General features: G+C 41.6%; 1 protein-coding gene across 2 annotated transcripts in view; it reads left to right on the top strand.

The window, feature by feature from the left end:
• The window catches only part of NAV3 (neuron navigator 3), an 859499-nt gene that overhangs the window by 73284 nt on the left and 761520 nt on the right, over positions 1-24695 (top strand). For both annotated transcript variants that reach the window (XM_075066761.1, XM_075066765.1), the window contains exon 2: positions 4032-4171. The gene's annotated coding sequence lies outside the window, so the exon portion shown is untranslated. The remainder of the gene's footprint in view (positions 1-4031; positions 4172-24695) is intronic.

The following is a 24695-nucleotide window of genomic DNA, read 5'->3' on the forward strand; positions in this document are numbered from 1 at the left end:
CAGCCAGCAGGCCTGCAGCTGAGTCAGGACTAGAACCCAGCTGTCCTGAGTCCCAGTCCAGTGTTCTGGCCACTGCCTATGGAAGAATGTGGGAAATGCATTGGGTTACTCTCCAGTAATTGTCTTGTCAATTTTCAGGTTTTTTTTTTAAATGCAATCAGTGGCATGATGCTACAATCATTTAAGTGAAGGGAAGGGCTCCCATATTTACATTAGACTTTCGCTGGCCTGAGAACATTTGTAGATTTAATCATAGATAGCATGTAGGTTTAATGATGGATAGGGCCCTACTAAATTCACAGTCAATTTCACGGTCATAGGATTTTTAAAATAATAAATTTCATGATTTCAGCTACTTAAATCTGAAATTTCACAGTGTTGTAATTGTAGGGGTCTGATCCAAAAAAGAACTTGGGGGGATGACAAAGGTTATTATGGGGGGTTACAATACTGCTACTCTTATTCTGCACTGCTGCTGGTGGTGACACTGCCTTCAGAGCTGGGCAGCTGGAGAGCAGCGGCTGCTGGCTGGGAGCCCCGCTCTGAAGGCAGAGCCACCACCAGGTGTACCACAGAAGTAAGAATGGCATGGTATGGTATTGCCACCCTTACTTCTGTGTTGCTCCCTTCAGAACTGGGCCCTCAGTTAGCAGCCGCCACTCTCCAGGCACCCAGCTCTGAAGGCAGCAGCACAAAAGTAAGGGTGGAGTTGCATAGTATAGTATGGTATTGCCACCCTTACTTTTGCACTGCTGGTGGCGGGGCGCCACCTTCAGAGCTGGGCACCCGGCCACCAGCCTCCGCTCTCTGGCCACCCAGCTCTGAAGGCAGCGCAGAAGTAAGGGTGGCAATATCGTTACCCCCTAAAATAACCTTGTGACTCCCCTGCAACTCCCTTTTGGGTCAGGACCCCCAATTCGAAAAAAGCTGGTCTCCTCCATGAAATCTGTATAGTATAGGGTAAAAGCACAGAAAAGACCAGATTTCATGGGGGGAGACCAGATTTCACAGTCCGTGGTGTGTTTTTCATGACTGTGAATTTGATAGGGCCCTAATCATGGAAGAGAGGTTTAATGCCAGTGTCCATAGGTGGTTTAACACATTACCAATGCATAAAAAAGTGAGTGGTTTTGTGCGGATAAAAAAGATTTATTGACTCTATTTCCTCCTTCAAATGTCTAAGCTTTCTTGCACTTTTCTGAATTATCCCTTTAGGAATCTGTGTCTGATATGGAGGAGAGGGTGTGGGTATGGGTATGTGTAGTTATGTGCATCTCTGTTCCTTCTACTACACCTATGTCAGGCTTCTCAGATTGATGCACTCTGTTTTGTGAGTTGGGGCCATATATCCTTATTGCTTTAAGAAAGCTTTCCATTTTCATTTATTCCTCTCCTTTTTCCTTTGTCTGCCTCCCACTGTGTAGGTCCTCTGAACTAATAACCTAAGTGACAACCAGTGGTAATAATGAGGCTGCAGACTTCTTTATAATTGAACACTGTCAATACTGTCCATTAAGTCTGCAGTGTTATGTGCTGGCTCATTAAATCAAGCCACTATAATTTTTTCTCGCTGTGGTGTTCTCCCCACTTCCAAAACATGGCATTTGTTCAAATAGTCAGTCCCTTATTTTATCTGCCGAGGTGCAGGAATGATTTGCGAAGTGCTGCTGTAGTTATCTGCTTGGCTGGTGACACATTACAGGCCCACCAGTTGTAGAGAGCTGAAGGACCAGGTCAGGGTTGGAGAGTGTTGTTGATTATGTACCTAAAGACAGAGATACAGTTCTGCTAAAATTATAGCTTCTGTCCTTCAGATTTCACACATCTTGAATGCCTAATGCCAGTGTGCATATGAATAATTGGATGTAGACATAATTTTAAAAAAAATCAGGGAGTATAGTGCACTGAACTGGGAGTCAGCAGACTTGGGTCCAATTAATTCCCTGGTTGTCTTCTGACCTGCTATGTAACGTTGGACAAATCACTTTACCAGTCTGTGATTTTGTTTCTCCTCCCATCATCTGTCTGTTTTGTGTATTTACACTACAAGAAATTTGAGCAGGGATTTTTTCATTTATGTTGTGTTTGAACAGCGTCCAGTGCAGTGGGGTTCCTCTCCATGCATCTAGGCATGGCTGTCATTCAAATAACGTATAGCAAAAATAAATCTGAATGATTTAAATTAGAGCTGGAAAAATATTGATTAGAAATATCCAGTCCATCTCTCAGCCAATGCAAGATTTTCTTCATCAATACATATTCTAGTGCTTTCTTTCTAATGTGTAGTATAAACACTCGCAAGCAAAAGAGTTTTCTCCTGTTACCTTGGGAGATTATTTGACAGTCACTTTCAGGACGCTTTCTGCATATTCAAAGTAAGCATTTCCTCTTACTTTCATCTCATGGATTCTAGTTAAATCCCATCCCTCCTCCCTTTTTAAATTTATCAGAGGTAATTGGTTCACCTCCTATTTTACTATTTCACAGTATCAGTGGATGTCAAATACTACCTGGTCTCCAGAGAGGCACCTTTGCAAAATTTAGGATTTTAAACCTTAAACCTAAATATATAGAGAGGAGAATTCCTGGACCTAGAATTAATAGAGAAGCCTTGTCCTTGTATATAGAAAGCAGTAGTGCTTGGAGCACAGGCCTGGGAGCGGAAGACTCCAGAGTTCTGGTCTCAATGATGGCCGAGTCACTTCACCCTCAGCATGGGCGGGCATCAACTCTAATGATCTACCCTTCTATGGGTTTTATATAGCCCCCATCACTGTACCACACAGTCTTTAATGTGTTTATCCTCCCAACACCACGGGAGGACGGGCAGTAGCATTGTCACCCTTTTACAGGTAAGAAACGGAGCGGCTAAGTGACTTGCCCAAGTCACAGAAGTAGTCTGTGGTGGAACCGGAGTTGAACACAGGTCTCCCACTATAACCACTGGACAAGTCTTCCTTTCATCCTTTTTGTGCTCTGTTTCCCACACTGCTTTGGAGGTGAGAAAAGGAGGTGCAGTAATTCAAAAGCCCACTAATACATAGCTGTTATATAGTGCTTTTCATCAGTAGTTCTCATATGCCTTTACAAAGGAGGTCATATCATTATCCCCATTGTACAAATGAGGAAATCGAGGCAAAGACAGGTGGTGACTTGTCCAAGGTCACCGACCCAGCCAGTGCCTGAGCTGGGAATAGATCCCAAGTCTCCTGAGTCCAAGTCCAGTGCTCAGAGTGATATAATTGAGTTCCAGGGGTTTTTATTATGTTTTATGACTTCATCTATTTGTGAAGAAGAGCGAAAAGTGTCTGCTTGTTTGGTCGGTTTAGGGACTATGTGTTGACTTGTTTTGTTTTAATCTGAAGCTATTGTTGGCGAAGGAAGCTTATATTGTTCTTCACTGGGAATCTGCTGCTATTTTTTGTTGCTGTAAGATGCTTTTTATTTCTATAATATACATATACCCAGACATCCCACCTTAATACTATGACACTAATATTTTGATTTAAAAAAACAGGCCCCTAAATCAGAAATATTGTGCATGGAAATGATTTTCACTTTTTTCCTGAGACTTTTCATACTGTAATGTCTTTCTCTACAGGGTCTGATAATGCAATGTACAATATTTCTTCATGATATCTGAAAAAGCATTAAAATGTAAATTAGAATAACTGAGTGCAATACAGTAAAGCTCATTGCAATAGGTTAATAGACAGCATCTGTGCAGGTTCTGAATAAAAGGTTATGTTCACTTTCAATAAATGTGTACAACTTGTTTCTGTTGATTGACAATACACACTAGAACCTCAGGAATAATACACAGCTATTATAATTTTCTTCAGGATATAAACATCTTAAAAAAACAAACAAACCTGGACCTTGATGTTATGTAACCTGAAACATTTCTTCCTATGTGCCCCCCACCCCCGCCTCCCATCTCCCCTACTTAAAGATAAGGAAGGAAAAGCTTCATGGGAGTTTTTAAACATATAGAAGCTGCTTCTTTAAGGTAACATTCTGCTTCTTTCCAGCATCAAAATATAGTTGACTGTGGACGTTCCAGAATAACACCTTCAAGGTGCAACAGCGCACAGCTTTGAAACTGACAAGTTGAAGCTTTGATTTGTATTCTTCAGACAGCCTGGGTCCTTCAGATGCTTCTTTTAAAGTGGTAAGCAAGAAAACCATAATTGTGTGTGTGTGTATATGATTGTGTGGCTGATATCGTGCTATTCAGGGGGAATAATACAGTTAAAAGGTCTAAACAACTACCAAATGTACTGGCAAATACATCTGACGAAGTGGGTATTCACCCACGAAAGCTGATGCTCCAATATGTCTGTTAGTCTATAATGTGACACAGGACTCTTTGCTGCTTTGGCAAATACTGTTGCTTAATAGAGGTAGGTATTTTTAATGACAGGTCAAACATAACTATTTTGGAAATCTGTGGATAGTTTAAAGTAGTCTCTTAAGACAATGGGTTGCCTGTTAGGGAGTGATCTGTAGTACAAGTTTCAACGTGTGTGTTATCTAATACCTGTGCTTCTGTGTTTCAAGGGACACTGAGCTGAGGTTCTTATTTTGTTGATATGTGATGTGACGGAATCATAACGTTTCAGTTAAGTTGTGTTTTAACTCCAGATCTCATTCTTCCTCTTGTTTTTCACACACATATAAACTTTGTTATATGGCCTGCATGGAAGAAGTATGAAAACTATAGTATTGCCAATCCCAGGCATTCAAAAATCATGACTCAGGCCCCCATATATCATGAGATTGGGTTAAAAAAATCATGAGAAATTTAAAGAAATAATACATTTGGGGTTCTTTGTATTTGTCTTTTGGTGTTTGAGCCTTGAGAGCATACTTCGTTCATGTTTTTGAAGTTTTTTTCCACAGTCCCAAGGATCTCCTTTTTTAAATGAAGCTGAGTATTTCATGCAATTACAGAATTGAGGGACTTTAAAGAAAAACACCAAATATCATGAAACTTGTGATAAAATCCCAAGAGTGGGCAATACGGAAACTAACTCCAGGATCGAATCCTTTATACAACTATGCCCACTGACATCTATTTTACCTTGGTCCTAAAAGTCTGAGAAAACTTTTTTTACTCTGGAGTAATTTGACTCCATAGATTCAAGCAGAAAACTAGGTTTATGAGGCAGTTCCTCTCATCCAGCCATAATGTGCGTATCACAAGATTTGTGTGTTGGGACAAAGGTAACTTTCAACCACTTTTTTCAGTCCCTAAACCCTGGGGCCAGTGTGCACTGGTTGGGGCTAGAGGCTGCTGTAACTAAGACCAGCTGCCCACCATCCCCAAACGGCTATGCTAGTGGCCAGGAACCTTTGGCATGTAGTTGTGCCCTGGCCACACCCAATTCTTCATAACATACCCCCAGAACTGTCGGCGGGGTAGGATAGTGGAACAGAAGCCATTATATCCACTCTAAACCACCAGAGGAATCTCCCTCACTACCAGTGTTAGGGGGAATCCTCAAGAGACTGGTTAATTTGGGTTTAGTGCTACTAAGTCACACAGAGCAGCCAGATACAGTGTTCTCTTAAAGGTGGCAACCAAATAGGAGTGCAACTATAGTCCTGGATTAGGTGACCAGATGACCTGATTTTTGGGTCTTTTTCTTATAGATGCTTCTATTACCCCCGACACCCACCCTGTTTTTTCACTTTTGCTGTCTGATTACCCTATCCTGGAAAGAGCTGGAGGCAAACTGAAAGCACTTCAAAACAGGTCAGGTTAGTTTATTAAAAACCCATTTTGTAACGTAGATGTTATTTTTAGTGCAGTTTCAGATATAAGCCTGTGAGCTCTTTCAGGTATATTCAGAATTTTAGGAAAGATCATCTGCTTGGATGTAACCCTGAAATACTGCCCTTTTGTTGATCAGAACTTGTGTGTGTTACATTTATACTTTTCTGAAGAAAAAACAGTTTAAAAACAAGCAAACAAACAAAAAAACCTTGTGCTTCGAAAAGCTTCTCATCTTGAACACTTTCCTTTTCTTGCTCCTTGGTTTAGATCAATGGAATGCTGGAAATACTTGATTTGTTTCACTCTCTAGTCGAGTTTCCCATACTCCAAAGAGTGATGATTTCATTTATTGTGTGGCATGTAGTACACCTTTGAAGCCACATACGCTTTAAGACCTTTTATGACCTTTGTTAAACTCCTTTTTAACATATACAAATACAATAAAATTATATGGGAAGCTATTCTGAACATGTAATCTACTTCAGGTTAAACTTTCTAGAGATTTTTTCCATGGTGGAATTAACATTCAGGATTTATTTTTTTTTATTAAAATAGAGAAATGAAAACGTGCTGTGTTTGTGAATATATATGTGCTCTGTTTCTTTTTAATTGATTGGGACTTTTCTTTCACTATTTCATGGAAAATCGTGGGTGTCTCTATGGTCACTAGATGGAGGAGTGTGTTACAGCTGATTTTTGCCGCCTTTAGCTTTCTGATGAGATACATGTGGCTGATCTTTAGTCATTCACCCTGGACAGCTCATCAGGTAACCATTTTGAATGCATTGTTCTACTGATGAGACAGGCATTCCATAGACAATCTGAAGGCACTATTCACCAGAAGATGAATCCTCTCCAGTGCTGAAGTTACCTGGGAGTGGTTTTATTGTGTTGGGAAATGTGACTGCAATTGTCAAGATGTGTATACATCACAAAAACCTGATTTTTGGCAGTTCTGGGTACAAATGGCACCCTGATAACAGCACATAGATTGTGGTACATGCCATAATAAAAGTGTCTGGCACTAGGCAAAATGAAACTTCAACAAAATATTTTGAATAGTGAAGTACGTATGCATGTTTCCTACGAGGGCTTTCCTTTACATTTGGATGAATTATCTACAGAACTATGGGGCAAATATAAATAACTAGGTAGTGCAGGTGATGTGTATTAAGGTTGCCCCATTTAAGACCTTTTCCATTATAAGACCCTATTTTCAAATCACAGACTTTAAGGCCAGAAGGGACCATCATGATCAGCTATTCTGACCTCCTGCGCATTGCAGGCCACAGAACCTCACCCACCCACTCCTGTAATAGACCCATAACCTCTGGCTGAGTTACTTAAAATCCTCAAATCATGACTGAGAGACTTCAAGTGACAGAGAATTCACCATTTACTTTAGTTAAACCAGCAAGTGACTGTGCCCCATGCTGCAGAGGAAGACAGACACACACACACACAAAACACGAAACCCCAGGGTCTCCGCCAATCTGACCTGGGGGAAAATTCCTTCCCAACCCCAAATATGGCCATCAATAAGACCATGAGTGTCTCAGCAAGACCCACCAGCCAGACACCTGGGAAAGAATTCATTGTAGTAACTCAGTCTCCCCACATCTAGTGTGCCATCTCTGGCTATTGGAGATAGTCACTACTAGCAGTCACAGATCAGCTATGTGCCATTGTAGGCAGTCTCATCATATCATCCCCTCCATAAACTTATCAAGCTCAGTCTTGAAGCCAGTTAGATTTTTTCCTCCCACTGTTCCCATTGGAAGGCTGTTCCAGAACTTTACTCCTCTGATGGTTAGAGACCTTCTTCTAATTTGAAGCCTAAACTTATTGATGGCCAGTTTATGTCCATTTGTTCTTGTGCCAGCACTGGCCATTAACTTAAATAACTCCTCTCCCTCTCATCTCCCTCCCTGGTGCTTATCCCTCTGACATATTTATAGAGAGCGATCTCCCTTCAGACTTCATTTGGGTAGGCTAAACAAACCACAGTCCTTAAGTCTCCTCTCATAAGACAGGTTCTCCATTTGGATGATCATCCAAATAGCCCTTCTCTGCATCTGTTCCAGTCTGAATTCATCTTTCTTAAACATGAGAGACAGGAATTGCACACAGTATTCAGATGAGGTCTTACCAGTGCCTTGTATAATGGTAATAACATTTCCCTAGCTTACTGGAAATATCTTGCCAGATGCATTTTAGGGATTGGATTAGCCTTTTTCACGGCTGCATCACATTGGTGACTCATAATTGTCCTGTGATTGACCAATAGAGCCAGGACTTTCTCTTCCTCTCTCTTCCAGCTGATATGTCCCCAGCTTATAACTAAAATTCTTGTTGTTCTTGGTCTCTTAGTGCATGAGCTTGCATTTTGCACTATTCAATTTAACCCCATTTCTATTACTTCAGTTTTCAAGGTCATCCAAATCTTCTTGTGTAATATTCAATCCTCCATATTGGCAATACCTCCCAACTTTGTGTATTTTATCCCAATTACTGTTTACCTCTATGTCCTTTACTACGTTCTCTTTCAAAATTAGTTCCAAGACATTGGTGCCTGCCAGGAAATTTGATCCTGAATCGGTAAGGATATCGGAGGGCCAACCTACCCTGGCGAAAATGTCTGTTAGGGCCTGGCACATCGCTTTAGCTCTGGTGTTACCTAGAGCCACTGCTTCTGGCCATCGGGTAGCAAAGTCCACGAAAGTCAGTACGTACTGCTTTCCCCTGGGTGTCTTTCTCCCGAAAAGGACCACAGAAAGTCCACACGTACTGCGAAATGGACCTCGATTAGAGTGCTGAGAGGAATCGGTGACCCAGAGCTTGAGCTTTCCCACCATCGCAACCCACAAGACTGACATACTGGGTCAAACTCCTTACCCGCCCCTCCAGTAGATCAGGACTTCCCAACACTGTCTTGTTTTCATACCACAAGACCACTGGAATAGTGTGGGCGAAGCTTAAGAGGTTCCACCCTGTACTTAGTTGGAACCACCAACCGTTTGGCGCGGCTGCCATCTTTTCCTGGTGTCCCCAGAAAGGAATCTTCTTGTATACGAAAGCGCTTGGTATATAACAAACAGGGATCGTCGAGAAGAGGCTGAGAGGCGGTGGAGTGCTCCGGCCGCCTGGCCAGGCCTCTGAAGGCTGTCATATCTGCTCCTGCTCATACGGAATGTCGCATTGAGAGCGTGGGGAAGGGTCACTATATGCTTCTCAGACTGAGGACTTTCGGAAGCTATGGTCCGCATGGAAGTAGATCGTAGAGAGGGCGGGTTGTTTCTGTAGGCTGTGTATCGGCGCTGCGGGAGCCCTGGTGGAGCGACTGTCGATTTCAGGTCGGCAGCCTCTTTGGTATCGGTTCTGTTGCTGGCTGGCAGCATTCAGGCTCGTTGGTCCTTCTGGCGGGGAGTGAAGGTGTGTTGCACTTGCTTGTGCCTGGTGCCTGGTTGCTGTCAGTCGGTCTGGACTGGAGTGCTGGCTGGTCAGCCCAGTTGACAAGGGAATCCGGGCCACTACCGTCAGTCTGGCGCTGGTAAACACAGACAACTCGTGACGGCCAGTAACAGGAAGGTGTCTGAGAAGTTGTCGTGTGCCTGCGTGTAATCCCATTCCCACGCCGTCTTAGGAGCGCGTCACTGGGTGGCTCCAAGTCTTCCCCATAGCATGGAAGGAAATATAGTGTCCCCAACAGAAAAACCGCAAAAGCACATCCTCGACCCGCCTGAGTACGACAGGCAGTTAGTCTTAGGAAGACCACAACGGTACATGAAGGGTACAATGTCATTGGCCCTTGGGTTGATGATTGGGATCGACGAAGATGTGGATAGCTGACAATTGTGCCCGTTCTCCCCACAACGGTAACCTACGTTCGCCCACTCCAAATTTTCCTGTTCGACCAACCGGGATGAGAAGTACATCTGCGCCCGGGGACTTTGCGCGGCGGGTGCAACTGACTTGCACCCTGGCTGGTACTCGTGCAGTAGTCGCTCTGGGCAGTTGCTTTGATATGATCCTTCAATAACTTATAGCACTTAGCAGATAACGGCAACTGGGCTTCGAAGACAGTTCACTGAAGACGGGGACCGTGGCAAGGAAGGGTCGGTGCTTCCGGTGTCAGGTGGGAGTTGTGTTGGCCTCTCGTAGGTCATTGTCGCGTCGCTCGTTGTAAGGAGGTCGGTGTGGCCTCTGGTGGGCACTCCCGATGACAAAGCTGCTTGCCCTCGCACTGCCACCATTGCCCATCTCCCCTGGGAGAGTTTGGTGTCATCTAGGATCTAGGTAATGCCTCAGGAACACATCCAAGAACTCTCCATCATGAGGTGGCCAGGTTCAATCAGGTCGAAGCCTGATCCTGCTCTCAGGACCCAATGCTCCCACGTAGTAACAGGCGTGTTGGAATGACCTCAGGTTCCAATTATGGAGGCGTCACAATGCTTCCCAACGTAGTAGGCGTGGTCGGGAAATGACCCCTCTGGTTTCCACTTTTGGTTTCTGAACCGCCGACGGGCGTGATCCGGGTTATCCCCATTCTGGATCTGGCTTGGGTTTGAAACAGTTTATAATCGTTCATTTGTTCCCTTGGCATTTTAGCCGCCACGTCTGCTAAGGGTCCACTGAGGTGTGACCTCAGCTCTAGCATGTACTGGTTTTCAGGGATGCTGTACCCAATACAGACCCTTTCAAAATTTTCTAAGAAGGTCTCCGGGTCATCACCTGCCTTGTAGTTGGGAAATTTCCTGTGCGGTTGACCAACAACTGGCGCCGGAGGGTAGGATTGGCTGGGGTTTTGATGCTTAGCCATCTCCAGTTCATGCTTTCTCGTTTGTCCCTCTCTTCACTTTCTTTTGTTGTTTCTCCATTTATCTGGTGTGTTCTCCTTCTTGTCTTCTTTGGGGCTGCATCTCTTGGCTGCTTGTTTTCTTTGTAAGCTCTTCCTTAGGCTTTGTTGTTTTTCTCTCTTTCGTGAAGCTGCCTTTTGGGCTTCTTGTTCTCTTTTATGTGGTTGCCTCCTGGGCTTCTTGTTCGGCCTTTTTCCATCTGTCTCCTTGTTTCCTTTTCGTTGTCTATGGCTTGTTGCCGGGCTATCTCAGCGGATTCCTTTTTTCTGCTCATCTTGGAACTCATGGTTTCTGTTTTCTTGTGTTGTGGTGCCCTCTGGTGTTGTTGCCTGAATTGCCGGCTTTCTGTCTCTTGAGATCTGCCTAGCAACTGGTTTCTTGCTCTGGCTCTGTTTGATAGGCAATTGAACCAAAAAAAGCCACTGTATTTACCTGTGTGCGTTGCTGGCTGGGATACTTAAGTCCCAATTGTTTAACAAAGACCTGTAATGGTTCTCTTAATGACTCTGTGTTTTAAAAATGCAAACTGCCAAAGCAGGCAGGAAAAAAAAAAATTTCTCTGGCTACTTTTAAAACCAAACCCTTTCTCACTGCTAATCCCTAGCAGGGAAAAAAAATAATATATCTACTGGCTTCTGGATTCTTATTCCCACCGCTGCCACCATGTGGTAAACGTCTGTCCCAAATCTGGACCTTAGCGTACAAAATCTGGGTGCTTACTGTGAACCTCCCAAGCTTATACCCAGCTTGGATCTTATTCTCGCTGCCACCAGCCGAGTTTTCCAGGGTTTCGGCCCCCCCTCGGGTTCCCCAAACCTTTCCTTGGGGGACCCCTCCAAGACCCAGAGCCCCTGGGTCTCCTCTATCTCATCCCCCAGCTTCCCCCCCTTTCCTGGGTTAGCCGGTGCGATGCTGTCCTATTCCCTTTGAATACAACCAGAGAGAACCTGCAATCTAGCTTCCCCGAGGCTATGCATTCAAACCTAGTCAGCTCACACAAGAGATTCACCCTCCCTTTGTCCCGTAGCCTTTTCCCGCCCTGGGACAATAGGAAAGTAAGACACAGAGCTTGGGCTTTTCCCCTCCCCCCCTAGCCTGCCTGTCACAGATGTAGACAGAGCTCTGGGCACAGAAATTCCTCTCCCCTTTGCCTCACTAGGAAAAGAAACTCCCACAAGTTTTAAAAAGAAACTTTATATAAAAAGAAAGAAAATACAAAACAAGAATACTGCATTAAGAGATCAATACAGTCTCTTGCTTATAAGAAAATATGAATAAACAGTCTGATTTAAAAGATAGCCCAATTAAACCAGTTCAGCACAGTACAACACACATGTAAGTACAAATCAAAGCACATCACAGCCGATTACTTTGTTTCCTTTTGTACTCACCGATGTTTAGGAGAATATTTGAAAGAAGATGGAGTTAGAAGAAAAGCTTGTTTACTCACAGCCGAGGAAAACAAAAAAAAGACCCCGAGTTTCCAGTCCCCTCCCAGACTTTAAAAAAAATCCAGGTCTCTGATTGGTCCTCTGGTCAGGTGTTTGGTTCCCCCTTTACATGTAAAAGAAAATTAACCCTTACCTATCTACTTATGACAACCTCTATGTCCTTTACTACGTTCTCTTTCAAAATTAGTTCCAAGACATTGCATACAGCTGAGGAAAAACTAATGGGCCTGTAGTGTCCTGGATCACTTTTTTTTTCTTCCTGTCTTAAAGATAGGTACTATATTAGGAATTCTCCAGTCATAGATGAATTCATTAAAAATCCTTGCTATTGGGTTCACAATTGTTATGTGCCAGTCCCTTTAATGTTCTTGGAAGGTGATTATCTGGGCCCATTGATTTGGTCCCATTAAGATGTTTAAATTTAACTTCCACCTTGGCTATGGTAACTCCCAAATCGTCATTTCCATTAGCTGCCCTGCAATTACCCATAAGCGCCTCATTACCTTATTAAAAACTGAGGCAAATAATAACTGAGGCCATGCCTAGATTATCTTTAATCTCCATCCCATCCTCAATGTTTAGCGGTCCCACTTCTTTCCTTGTTTTCATTTTATTTATATGGCTATATACTTAAAATTTGCTTAAAACTTTGTTAAACTTTAGCTGTTTGGGTTGAAATTTTGCATGCTGGGTATGTGTCTCAGACTGGTGTTTGTGTGGGGGTTTTTTGGTTTTGTTTTTTTTTAATGAAATTTCTAGCAAAAATTGTTTGGCCATTTGTCAGAATGAGGTTAGGGAAAATATTTTGTCTATATTAAAATCTTACAGCTACCTCATTCAGAAGCTCTAGCACCTCCTTGTTTTAGATCAGGTACTTGAAATTGGTGGGGGGGGGAGTTGTCTTAGTGTAGAAATGTGGCTTTACTATTCCTGTGAAAATTCATTCAAATCTGACCATGATAAGAGTTTGGGAGGTTTGGGAACAAACTGATAAATTAAACAGTAATAAGTCACCAGGACCAGATGGTATTCACCCAAGAGTTCTGAAGGAACTCAAATGTGAAATTGCAGAACCACTAACTGTAGTTAGTAACCTATCATTTAAATCAGCTTCTGTGCCAAATGACTGGAGGATAGCTAATGTGAGGCTAATTTTTGAAAACGGCCCCAGAGGTGATCCCAGCAATTACAGGCTGGTTAGCCTGACTTCAGTACCAGGCAAGCTGGTTGAAACTATAGTAAAGAACAAAACTGTCAGACACATAGACAAACATAATTCATTGAGGAAAAGTCAGCATGGTTTTTGTAAAGGAAAATTATGCCTCACCAATCTGCTAGAATTCTTTGAGGGAATCCACAAGCCTGTGGACAAGAGGGATCTGTCGAATATAGTGTACGTAGATTTTCAGAAAGCCTTGACAAGGTCCCTCACCAAAGGCTCTTAATCAAAGTAAGCTCTCACGGGATAAGAGGGAACATCCTCTCATGGACTAATAACTGGTTAAAAGATAGGAAACAAAGGGTAGGAATAAATGGTCAGTTTTCAGAATGCAGAGAGGTAAATAGTGGTATCCCCCAGAGGTCTGTATGGGGACCAGTACTGTTCAACATATTCATAAATCAATGGTATGCCCACATCTTGAATACTGTGTGCAGATGTGGTCGCCCCACCTCAAAAAAAGATATATTGGAATTGGAAAAGGTTGAGAAAAGGGCAACAAAAATTATTGGGGGCATGGAACATATCTGAGGAGAGATAAATAAGACTGGTATTTTTCAGCTTGGAAAAGACAACTAAGGGGACATATGATAGAGGTCTATAAAATCATGACAGATGTGGAGAAAGTAAATAAGGAAGTGTTGTTATTTACTCCTACTCATAACACAAGAACTAAGGGTCTCAAAATTAATAGGCAGCAGGTTTAAAACAAACAAAAGGAAGTATTTCTTCACACAATGCATAGTCAACCTGTGGAACTCCTTGCCAGAGGATGTTGTGAAGGCCAAGACTACAACAGGGTTAAATAAAGAACTAGATAAGTTCATGGAGGATAGGTCCATCAATGGCTATTAGCAAAGATGAGCAGAGATGGTGTCCCTAGCCTCTGTTTGCTAGAAACTGGGATTGGGTGACAGAGGATGGATCTCTTATGTTATGTTCTTATGTTCTTTGAAAATCTAAGTTTACACATGTTCAGTGGTGTAGCTGGTTGAAACTCAGAATTTCTGTTCTGCAGGAAATTCCCGTTTGGAATGAAAACAGTAAATCTGGAAATTTTAATGTGAAATGAAATATTTCAAAACTTTTTTGTTTTGTGTCAATCAAAATGTTTTGTTGTGGTAAAATTGAAATATTTAGTTCACATTTTGATTTTTTATTTTATATTAAATTATGACTTTCAATATAAACTGAGTTAAACTTTCGAATGAAAAGTAATTTTGAAATGTAATATCAAAATGCTGTGCTCTGATAAGGTTGAAATTTTTTAAATTCCAATTACACTTTGCTACAATTTTTTTAAACAATATTTTGTTGAAATTGACACATTTTTGTGGAAAGTTTTGTTTTCAATTAAATGGCAATTTTTTGATGGAATATTGTTTCACTGGAAATTTTTTAACTAGTTCTATTCAGCAGGGACTTGTTAGTTTGTCAGATAAGATGCAGAAGAGTTTATCTGCACTTGAACCTGTTCCATCCCAGGTCTGCAGGGCTGAGATAAATTTTCCCTGCTCCTTCTGGCAGCCAGCGGTGGTGGTGGCACTAGGCATAGGAATTGAGTTTGGGGACAGAGAGAGGGAAGATTTTTGGTGAGACCTTAGAAATCAACACTCTGTCTACTTTGCCTGGATGCTAATGGTCCTATGAAGCTCTTCATAAACATTGGTTTTGTGTGAGAGTCCTGAATTTTCTAACTTGGTTACTATGGTGATGAGAATCATAGAAGTGAGTGCCTCCTTGGTCAGAAAGTTCTTTCCTCACTCCATACTGTTGTGCAGTGTTCCGAAAGTTGCTTGCCTATAACCATCCATCCAATCATCAGTGGTGTGTAGGCATCTAGATTGCTAAGCACTTCGTGATGAAAGGCTTTAAAAACCATCAAATATGATTGAAATTGGCCAATGTGGGCAAGCTGAACTGATTTTGCCCTCCTAACTCCTTTAACATCTTGAAAAAATTAGATGTGCAAATTAAAGTTTCTTCCAGTTACCTGAGCTCTGACTTTTATGCTGTGAGCACTTGAGGCCCGTCCAGCTGAAGTCAGTAGGCAAATTGACCTCAATGGGAGTTTGATCAGTTCTTACTTAGCAGATTGCCAAAGCCCTAATTGAATTTGATAGCAACAGTAGTGCCTTATTTTCACTTAAATTAATGAATAATATCTCTTTCCTTCATTTTATTCTAATGTAAAATAAAATAAATCTGAGAGTCAGAAATCTTTTTGACAGAACATGGAATATGCAAAGAGGTGCAGTCAGTTTCATAAGTAAGTCTCTTGTTTGAAAATGCATTACTTACTATTGTTAAGCTAAATCCTAAGATAACTATAATTGAAATCGGTTAGAGGAACTGAGGTCTAGTTATAGGGTACTGGATGATGAGTCAGCTATTGGTTCTATTACTGGCTCTGCTACCAACCAGCTGTGTGACGTTCTGGAAGACACTTTGCTTTGTGTAGATAAAACACAGAGATACTTTTTTCTCTAATAATAATACTCTTTTGTTCTATAGTACTTTTCACCTCTACATCCCAAAGCACTTTACAAAGGTATCACTTACCCCATTTTTCAGATAGCAAAGCTGAGGCACAAACACATAAAATATGTTTAAAAAACAGAAATCCTGAGGTTGTGTCACAGTGTTTTTTTAAATCAATCCTTACGCAGGCCAGCCCCCCACTGCAGTCAAACTGAATAAAGCCCTCAAGGTTTGCCATCAGTGTTTCATTTCCTTGCTTCTGTGAGTTACTCTTAGTGTTACCTGAATGTAATGATTTTGTGTCTTAATTTCCTATTTTTCCTCCCAAAATTGAAAAAACATTTAAAATCAGGTTGATATATTATAGGGCACACTCAGACCCAACAGCATATTCATTTTAGATGGTCATCTTGATATACAGTGCTCTTGATTTCATGAGGTGCCACTCCCAAAAAAACATGAAAATATTGTTTTCAGTTTCATTGGGAATCTGACCTACCATTAAACATGTATTCATATGTATGTTTAGAAAACCACACAGCCTTTTGCTAAAAATGCTTGTGAACATGAACAGTTTGGAGTTTAGCCATAATGTACAAATATATTTAAAATCACCATGCTCCACTGAATTCAATTGAACATGCTAATTCTATAAGTTTTATTCATGAGCAACTGTGCTATGAGTTCTCTCTCTCTCTCTATTTTACATGCTTACAGTTTTGGATTTAAGTAACTAAAGACCAAACTTTGGAGTCTTCAGGGATTCAAATTGTTAAGCTGGATTATGTCTTTTTTTAAATACAGTGATGCAGATTTTTTACCAACTTTTTATAAACTCATTGAGTTTCATTAACTTGTTCAGAAGGAAGCCATATCTGAACTTATTACACATGTGATACATGTGCAGACTAGAAATTCATGGATGGCATGTACTCATATGGATCTCAATTCAGTATTTACTTAAGCAGAAAGTGGGATTTTTTGGGGTGTGTGTCGGGGGGAGATTATATATACACCAACACACACGTATACCACAAGGTATGTTTCTTTTATTAACACCATTTGATTTAAAATTGTCCCCTTATTGGTTTGTATTATTGGAAAGTGCTGCCACAGAACAAGTAATAACAAAAATAACTCATTAATGACTGTTTTTGTTTGGCCTCGGTCCAATACCCGCAGCTTGATGTCTGAGGAGTAGACAGTCTGTAGCATTTTATCCGCCTCCTATTTTGGACATCAGAGATTGCCTGGATTTCTGTGGACTAATTCATTCCTAACTTGTCTTCAGCAATAATGTCATAAAGAGTCAATAGCAGCATACAATCTAAATTATGTTGGCATTTACTGTTTGCATTATTATTTTAATACAGCAATATGAATGAAGTAGAGGGTTTGGACTTGTTGGCTCCATGTTACAATAAGGCTGTTGTCAACTTGGCAATAGGATAGCGTAGGGCCAAAGGTCATGGACTGAAACTGTCATTGCAGAATCTGGATATCTTCTCAGATCGGGGTTTAAGTGCTCAACAACTAATAACCAAAAAGCTACTTGTGACAAGCTAGGGGTCTGTTTTCAAAGTAATACATAGGAATTAGACATACAACTCTAACAAAGAGGAAATTGGGTGCTTTATTATTACATTGTATGGGGCAAATTTACAATAAACTATAATGAAACATTACTCCTGATAGCTTTTGTTTTGGGAGTAGGCAGGATTGTACTTGAGGAGAACAATGTGTTTCCTTACTGAAACGCATGCAGCATTATTTTTGTGTAGCGTAATGTACAATGTCCTGTGCTGGTAGAATTGTTAATCCTTTGACTCAGATCCAGATTCAGAAAGGTGCTTAAGCACATGCCTAACTTTAAACATTTTCCTTCCATTTGAACATTTCTTTCTTGCTATTCTATGATTTAAAAATATCTCCTAATGAGATATTGTGGTTCCACATGCACTGCAATTGTGAGGAGTAATTTACAACAGACATTTGAGGGATGGAGGGGTGCGTGTGTCAAAGATTTAAAGGTACATGATGAAAATTGGTAGAATGTGTGATTCACAAATGAAGAGAGCACAATAATGTTACATAAGAACATAAGAATGGCCATACTGGGACAGACCAGAGGGAATGAACAGAACAGGTAATCATCTTGTGATCCATTTCCTGTTGCTCATTCCAACCTTCTGGAAAACAGGCTAGGAACATGATCCTTGCCCATCCTGGCTAATGGCCATCAAGGGACCTATCCTCCATTAATTTATCTAGTTCTTTTTTGAACCCTGTTATAGTCTTGGCCTGTTATCCTCTGGCGAACCATTGTGTGAAGAAATACTTCCTTTTGTTTGTTTTAAACCTGCTGCCTTTTAATTTCATTTGGTGGCCCCTAGTTCTTGTGTTATCAGGAGTAAACAACACTTCCTTGTTCACTTTCTCCATGCCAGTCATGATTTTATAGACCTCAATCATATCCCCTCATAGTAGTTTCTTTTCTAAGCTGAACAGTCCCAATCTTATTAATCTCTCCCCATACAGAAGCCATTCCATACTCCTAATAATTTTTGTTGCCCTTTTCTTGAGTGCTCCTTTAGTACCTTGATCGTTCAGTGGCCCCACTCGTTGTTTAGCAGACTTCCTGCTTCTGATGTATTTAAATTTTTTTTGCTATTACTTTTTGAGACTTTGGCTGACTGTTCTTCAAATTCTTTTTTGGTCTTCCTAATTATATTTTTACACTTCACTTGCAGAGTTTGTGCTCCTTTCTATTTTTCTCACTAGGATTTAACTTCCACTTTTTAAAGCAGGGGTAGGCAACCTATGGCATGCATGCCGAAGGAGGCACGTGAGCTGATTGTCAGTGGCACTCACACTGCCCGGGTCCAGGCACCCAGTCCAGAGCCCTCTGCATTTTAATTTAATTTTAAATGAAGCTTCTTAAACATTTTAAAAATCTTATTTACTTCACATAGAAATATAGTTTAGTTATATATTATAGACTTATAGAAAAAAGTCTTCTAAAAACGTTAAAATGTATTACTGGCACGCAAAACCTTAAATCAGAGTGAATAAATTAAGACTTGGCACATCACTTCTGAAAGGTTGCCGACCCTTGTTTCAAAGAATGCCTTGTTTTTTTGCCTTTCACTACTTCTTTTACTTTATTGTTTAGCCACGGTGGCACTTTTTTGTTTCTCTTTCTATGTTCTTTAATTCGGGGTTGATGTTTACATTGATTCTTTATTATGGTGTCTTTAAAAATTTCCCATGCAGCTTGCAGGGATTTTACTTTTTGCACTATACTTTTTAATATCTGTTTCACTATCTTCCTCATTTTTGAGTGGCTCCCCTTTCTGAAATTAAATGCTACAGTGTTGGGTTGCTGTGGTATTTTTCCTGGCACAAGGATGTTAAATTTAATTATATTATAGTCTCTATTACCAAATGGTCCAGCTATATTCACCTCCTGGACCAGATCCTGTTCTCCAGTGAGGACTAAATCAAGAATTGCCCCTTCTCTTGTGGGTTATAGGACTAGCTGCTCCAAGAAGCAGTCATTTAAGGTATCAGGAAACTTTATCTCTGCATCCCATCCTGAGGTGACATGTACCCAGTCAATATGGGGATAGTTGAAATCCCCCTTTATTATTGAGGTCTTTTTTTTTATTTTAATAGCCTCTTTAATCTCCCTGAGCATTTCACAGTCACTATCACCATCCTAGACAGATGGTCAGTAATATATCCATACTGCTATATTCTTATTATTAGAGCATGGAATTACTGTCCATAGAGACTCTATAGTGCAGTGTGGTTCATTTAAGATTTTTACTTCATTTGATTCTATGCTCTCTTTCACATATAGTGTAACCCTCCCACCCCCAGCACCTCCTGTTCTGTCCTTCCACTATATTTTGTACCCTGGTATTATTTATTCCATTGATTATGCTCTTTCCACCAAGTTTCTGTGATGCCTATTATATCAATATCCTCATTTAATATGAGGCACTCTAGTTCACCCATCTTATTGTTTAGACTTCTAGCGTTCGTATACAAGCACTTTAAAAACTTGTCACTTTTTATCTGCTTGCCATTACATGATGTAATTGAATGGAACTTTTTTCATTTGACTGTTTATCATCTTTCATCCTTTACTTCTTACTAGGACATAGCAAATCTCCATTAATAGATCCTTCTCTAAGGGATGTCCAAACCACATGCTCCTCAGCACTTGTCAGCTTTCCCCTAGCCCTTAGTTTAAAAACTGCTCAACGACCTTTTTAATTTTAGATGCCAACAATCTGGTTCCATTTTGGTTTAGGTGGAGGCCATTCTTCCTTTCCCAAAAGTTTCCCCAGTTCCTAATAAATTGAAACCCCGCCTCCCTACACCATTGTCTCATCCACACATTGAGACCCTGCAGCTCTGCCTCTCTAACTGGCCCTGCGTGTGGAACTGCAAGCATTTCAGAGAATGCTACCATGGAGGTCTTGGACTTCAATCTCTTACCTAGCAGCCTAAATTTGGCCTCTAGGACCTCTCTCCTATCCTTCCCTATGTCATTGATACCTACATGTAGCATGACCGCTGGCTCCTCACCAGATGAGTTTGCTAGAATAATATTCTGCACTATAGCACTGGATTCAGAGTTGAAACAAAGCAAGCAGGAAGATACTGATCAAACATTGAAAGAGATTTGTTTCAAAGTACTATTGTGGAGTCTTAAAGCCATGTTAGGATCCTCCTCACTTCTATTGTTCTCCAGAGGCTTTTTCAGCAACATTCAGCCTAATTTAGTTTTCCCTTGCAATAGTCTATTTCAATTAGTATTAAGGAACTGTAATACAAAGGATTAAATACAAAAAAGGACTTTTCTAGCCCAAGAGCCCTGGTTGTAACCTTGGATTTGTGGCCAAATTACTCTATCACAATGTTCTTTTATCAGTTTCACTTGTTCTCTGAAGAGCTAGATTGTGATTTGGACTACATGTCTTTTGCAATGGAGAAGGAGACAGTAAGAAAACCTTCATACTTGGTTCCCTGCAAGTGGGACTAAATTATGCTATTTATCTACTTACTCCCTTTCTTGGAGCAGTTTGGAGAGGAATAGAAATTGCCTTGGGTCTACTTATCCTGCTTGTGGTTGTCCAGGTAGGGGTTGGGGTGACAATAATCTGTTGCTGCTAAGAAGAACACATGTCCACCCTCTGAGAACAAGTAACTCATGGATCACTGAACAATGGTATAGTGTGGGGGAAGATTCACAGGTCCCTCTACAGCACAATGCCTTCTGGGTAGTGCTGCTCACACACCACCCCTGGCTAGGGCTTTACTAGAGGCATAGTCTAGCTGTGAGAACTTCTTTGGTAGTAAGAACCATTTGAGGACCTATATCATATATTTTCAGTGAGATGCTGTCTAAAATGGATTCAGTACCTACTTCCGTCAAGTGGAATATGCCTGGTGTGCACTGTCTCTCTGACTCAGTTTTTATAGCTCTGTTTTCATTTGCAGTCTTTTAACCATTCAGACTCCGAATTTGATCAAAGTCATTTTCTGCAAGTCTGGTTCAGGTCTGGTCAGTATTCGGATGGGAGACTTCTTCAAAACCAAGAAAACTTCATAACAACAAAGCCCCCAACATGTGGCACTGTTGAGGATTCAATAGGTGGCACTATCCTCTGAGCATGCAAATCACCGGTAGTACAGAAAGACAGTGTGAACAAGATTTCTCTAGAGACAAAGAGGTTAGAGAGTAGTAATTCGCTTGCCAAACCTGGGGCATGACCCTGGACATTTTCAGTCATCCGCAGGCAGCATTCCACCCCCTTAGCCGGAACAGTGGTAGTGAACTCCGCACACTCCCTGGAAGTTAATGGAGTCACTGATGCAATGGCTTTGCCTTGGCTGTCCCCTGGCCTGCCCCCAGATCCTAACTCCATGTTGGGCTCAGTGCACCAGTGTGTGCAAAATTCCCCAATGTTCCCACTTCACAGCCACAGCCTCCAAAAGATTGGACTTAGCACAAAGTTCAGGTCCAAAACTGAACTGTCTGAAAGTTTGGATGTGTTTGAATGAGGGTTTTTTGTATGGGCCTGTCTCTATGGTCTATAAACCTATCCTCTATGATTTATACAAGAGATCCCAACTGCTTGCTCTGTCTATTGTTTAGCTGATATCTATAGACGTACTCTTGATCATCCGCTTCCCCCTGTTGTTGGTTGCTACAAAGCCTTCATGTAAATGGCCATTCCTAGCTAGTCTATAACATAGTTCAACTTGGGCAATTAAGGCCTATATGGCACCCCATCTCCCCGAGTCTGAAACAGATTATACAACCCCTGGAGCCCAAATGTGCCACCTGAATTAAGCAGAAACCCTTTTTTCCCTGAGGTGGCTAGCTGAAGTGCTGCATTTCTCTCCCAGACACTGAGAAAATTCAGTCTGTATAGTCCTTATGAAAACAATGTTAAAATTAAACATGGCATGGAAAATTTACATCATGTCACACATGCTTTTAAAAATAGCATCTTGTTGATGACATTCAAGCAACAGCATTTAGTTGTGGTATTTTCACAGCTTTTTAAGACATTTAATGATATTTGACATTGGAAATGAAAGGAGATTTTCATTATATTTCACTGTGCTCTGGGTTAGCAGTGCCTGGGTTGATTATGACTGCTGTCTAAGGGCGTGTCTATACTGCACCACAGTTTGGATTACAGGAGTGTGCATATCAGTGCACACCAAAGTATTGCACTATTACCCCCAATATGGACACTGTGGGTGTGAACTTAAAGGCTCCTACTTTGCACTAATGTGGTCCTGTGTGAAGAAGACTACATTAGTGACCAAACAGGGCTACATTAGTGCAAACTAGGAACCTTTAAGTTTGCTCCCATAGCATCCACATGAGGGAATTACGGTGTAGTCCTTTGGTGCATTCTGGAAATCACCCCTGCCCCCCAGTTGAAACTAGTATAGGACAGTGTAGTCATACTGTAAGGCTGTGAGCAGGGGTACTGGAACAATTTCTATAGTGGGCGTGCTGAAAGCCATTGAACCAAACTGTAAACCTTGTATATGATGGAAACTACTTCAAACCCGGGGGTGCTGCGGCACCGCCTGGATCCCTAGTTCCAGCACTGATGGCTGTGAGAGAATGGGCCGCTTAAGATTGCATTCAAAAGCTTTGTTTACTTTAGGTGCTTTCTTTTAATTGGAGCAGCTGTGGCAATTTTTATTCATTTCCTCATCCACGTTTGGAACAAACTTCCTATTAAAAAAGGGAGTTAGAAGTGCTGCGCCTTCATAGCCAGAAGGCATGTCAGTCAAAATCAGCAATGGCTAAACTGGATATTTTGGAGTGGTGACTGCTGTAGTTCGCAAATTCTCTCCAGCACCAGAGTTCCTTCCTCTTAGTGCTGTATGGGGCACGAGGGAGTCAGTTACAGCTCTCTGATTCTGCTGGGCAGCTCTGAATCATGCTTCTGGCATGGGGTCCTCAAGAGTGGAAAATTGGCATCGTATTGTGGAGGTCCATGACACTGTCTGCCCATTCCTGATATACTGCCTCCAAAGCGGGGTTGGAGTGGGGGAGCAGGGAGAACAGAGGCTTCAGGCCTGGCAATGACACAGATAAGCAAGCAAGAGTTCCTCTAAGCCACGGATTCTCTACTATTGATGTGTGGCAGAATAACAGCCCCTTTACACTACCTGAGTGGTGCAAATGGGCTGTAACTGGGCTCAAAAATGGACCCTATATTGTCTTGTGTATTGGCTGGTCCATTCATACATGTGTGTGCAGAGTAGGGGCCAGAGATTAGCATGAAGAATGGTGGACCCAGAAGTAAGTCTGTGGGGGGTATATGCATCATCACCTTCAAGTTTTGCTGAAAGTTGCAATTGATTTAAGTGGGGAAAGAGTCATCCCCGTAACTGCACTTGCTTAGATGTGCTGTCCTCAGTAAGAGCCAGGGCCCTCAAATGCAGTGGGACTGCAGAGGAGACACAGCACACAGATGACACACAAAAATGTCAGCAGATCCTCAGCTCAGTGTCCATCTCAAACGCATGATCTCGGAGTCCACTTCTCCCAGATCTTTGAGGATAGGGCTGTGGAGCATGCAGCTTCTCACTGGGATGGCCTTGGGGGCATTCTGGGTCTCATTCCATAGCTAGGAATGGGACAGAACAGGAAGAATGCTCTCACTCAGCTTAATTTGAGAGTGTCGCTAATGTAGGAGGCACAATCTGGCCCCTATGGTAGGATCTATGTGTAAAAATAACTGCATCTTTATATAGGAATAGGTTTACCATGTAATCAATGATAGCCACCGTAACAAAGTCTGTATTGATGCAGCTGGCAAACATATAAATAGTCTGCCTGTAGCAAAAACATGTTGTCAAGTCATTAACTAAGCACAGCATCCTGCACTGTCAGACTCCTGGAGCTCAAAAATCCATCTCTTGTTCCCAAACTGTCATAGCCAAATATATGTTTAGATAATAGCAAAATTGCTTAATCGGTATTAAGAGTCACAGAAACCCCCCCACAAAAGAAAGGACATTTCTGATTAAGATCTTGGGGTTGAACCAGGTATTGTCCTCTGTTAGACGGTCCAGAGTACAGGCCAATGTTAAATGTCTGTTTGATTTGGGACTGCAGGCTTTGAGGTTCGGGCACAGCTCTGTGCTCAGTCACAAATAAAATCTGTTTCAATCTTTTACAATCCCTTTTTCCTTACATTTTTGTGCATGTCACAGTTAGGCCTGGTCTACACTACGCGTTTAAATCGATTTAAACAGCGTTAAATCGATTTAACGCTGTACCCGTCCACACTACAACACCCTTTATATCGATATAAAGGGCTCTTTAAATCGATTTCTGTACTCCACCCCGACGAGAGGAG

Source organism: Chelonoidis abingdonii, chromosome 1 (assembly GCF_003597395.2).
Source record: "Chelonoidis abingdonii isolate Lonesome George chromosome 1, CheloAbing_2.0, whole genome shotgun sequence".
Lineage (NCBI taxonomy): Eukaryota > Metazoa > Chordata > Testudines > Testudinidae > Chelonoidis > Chelonoidis abingdonii.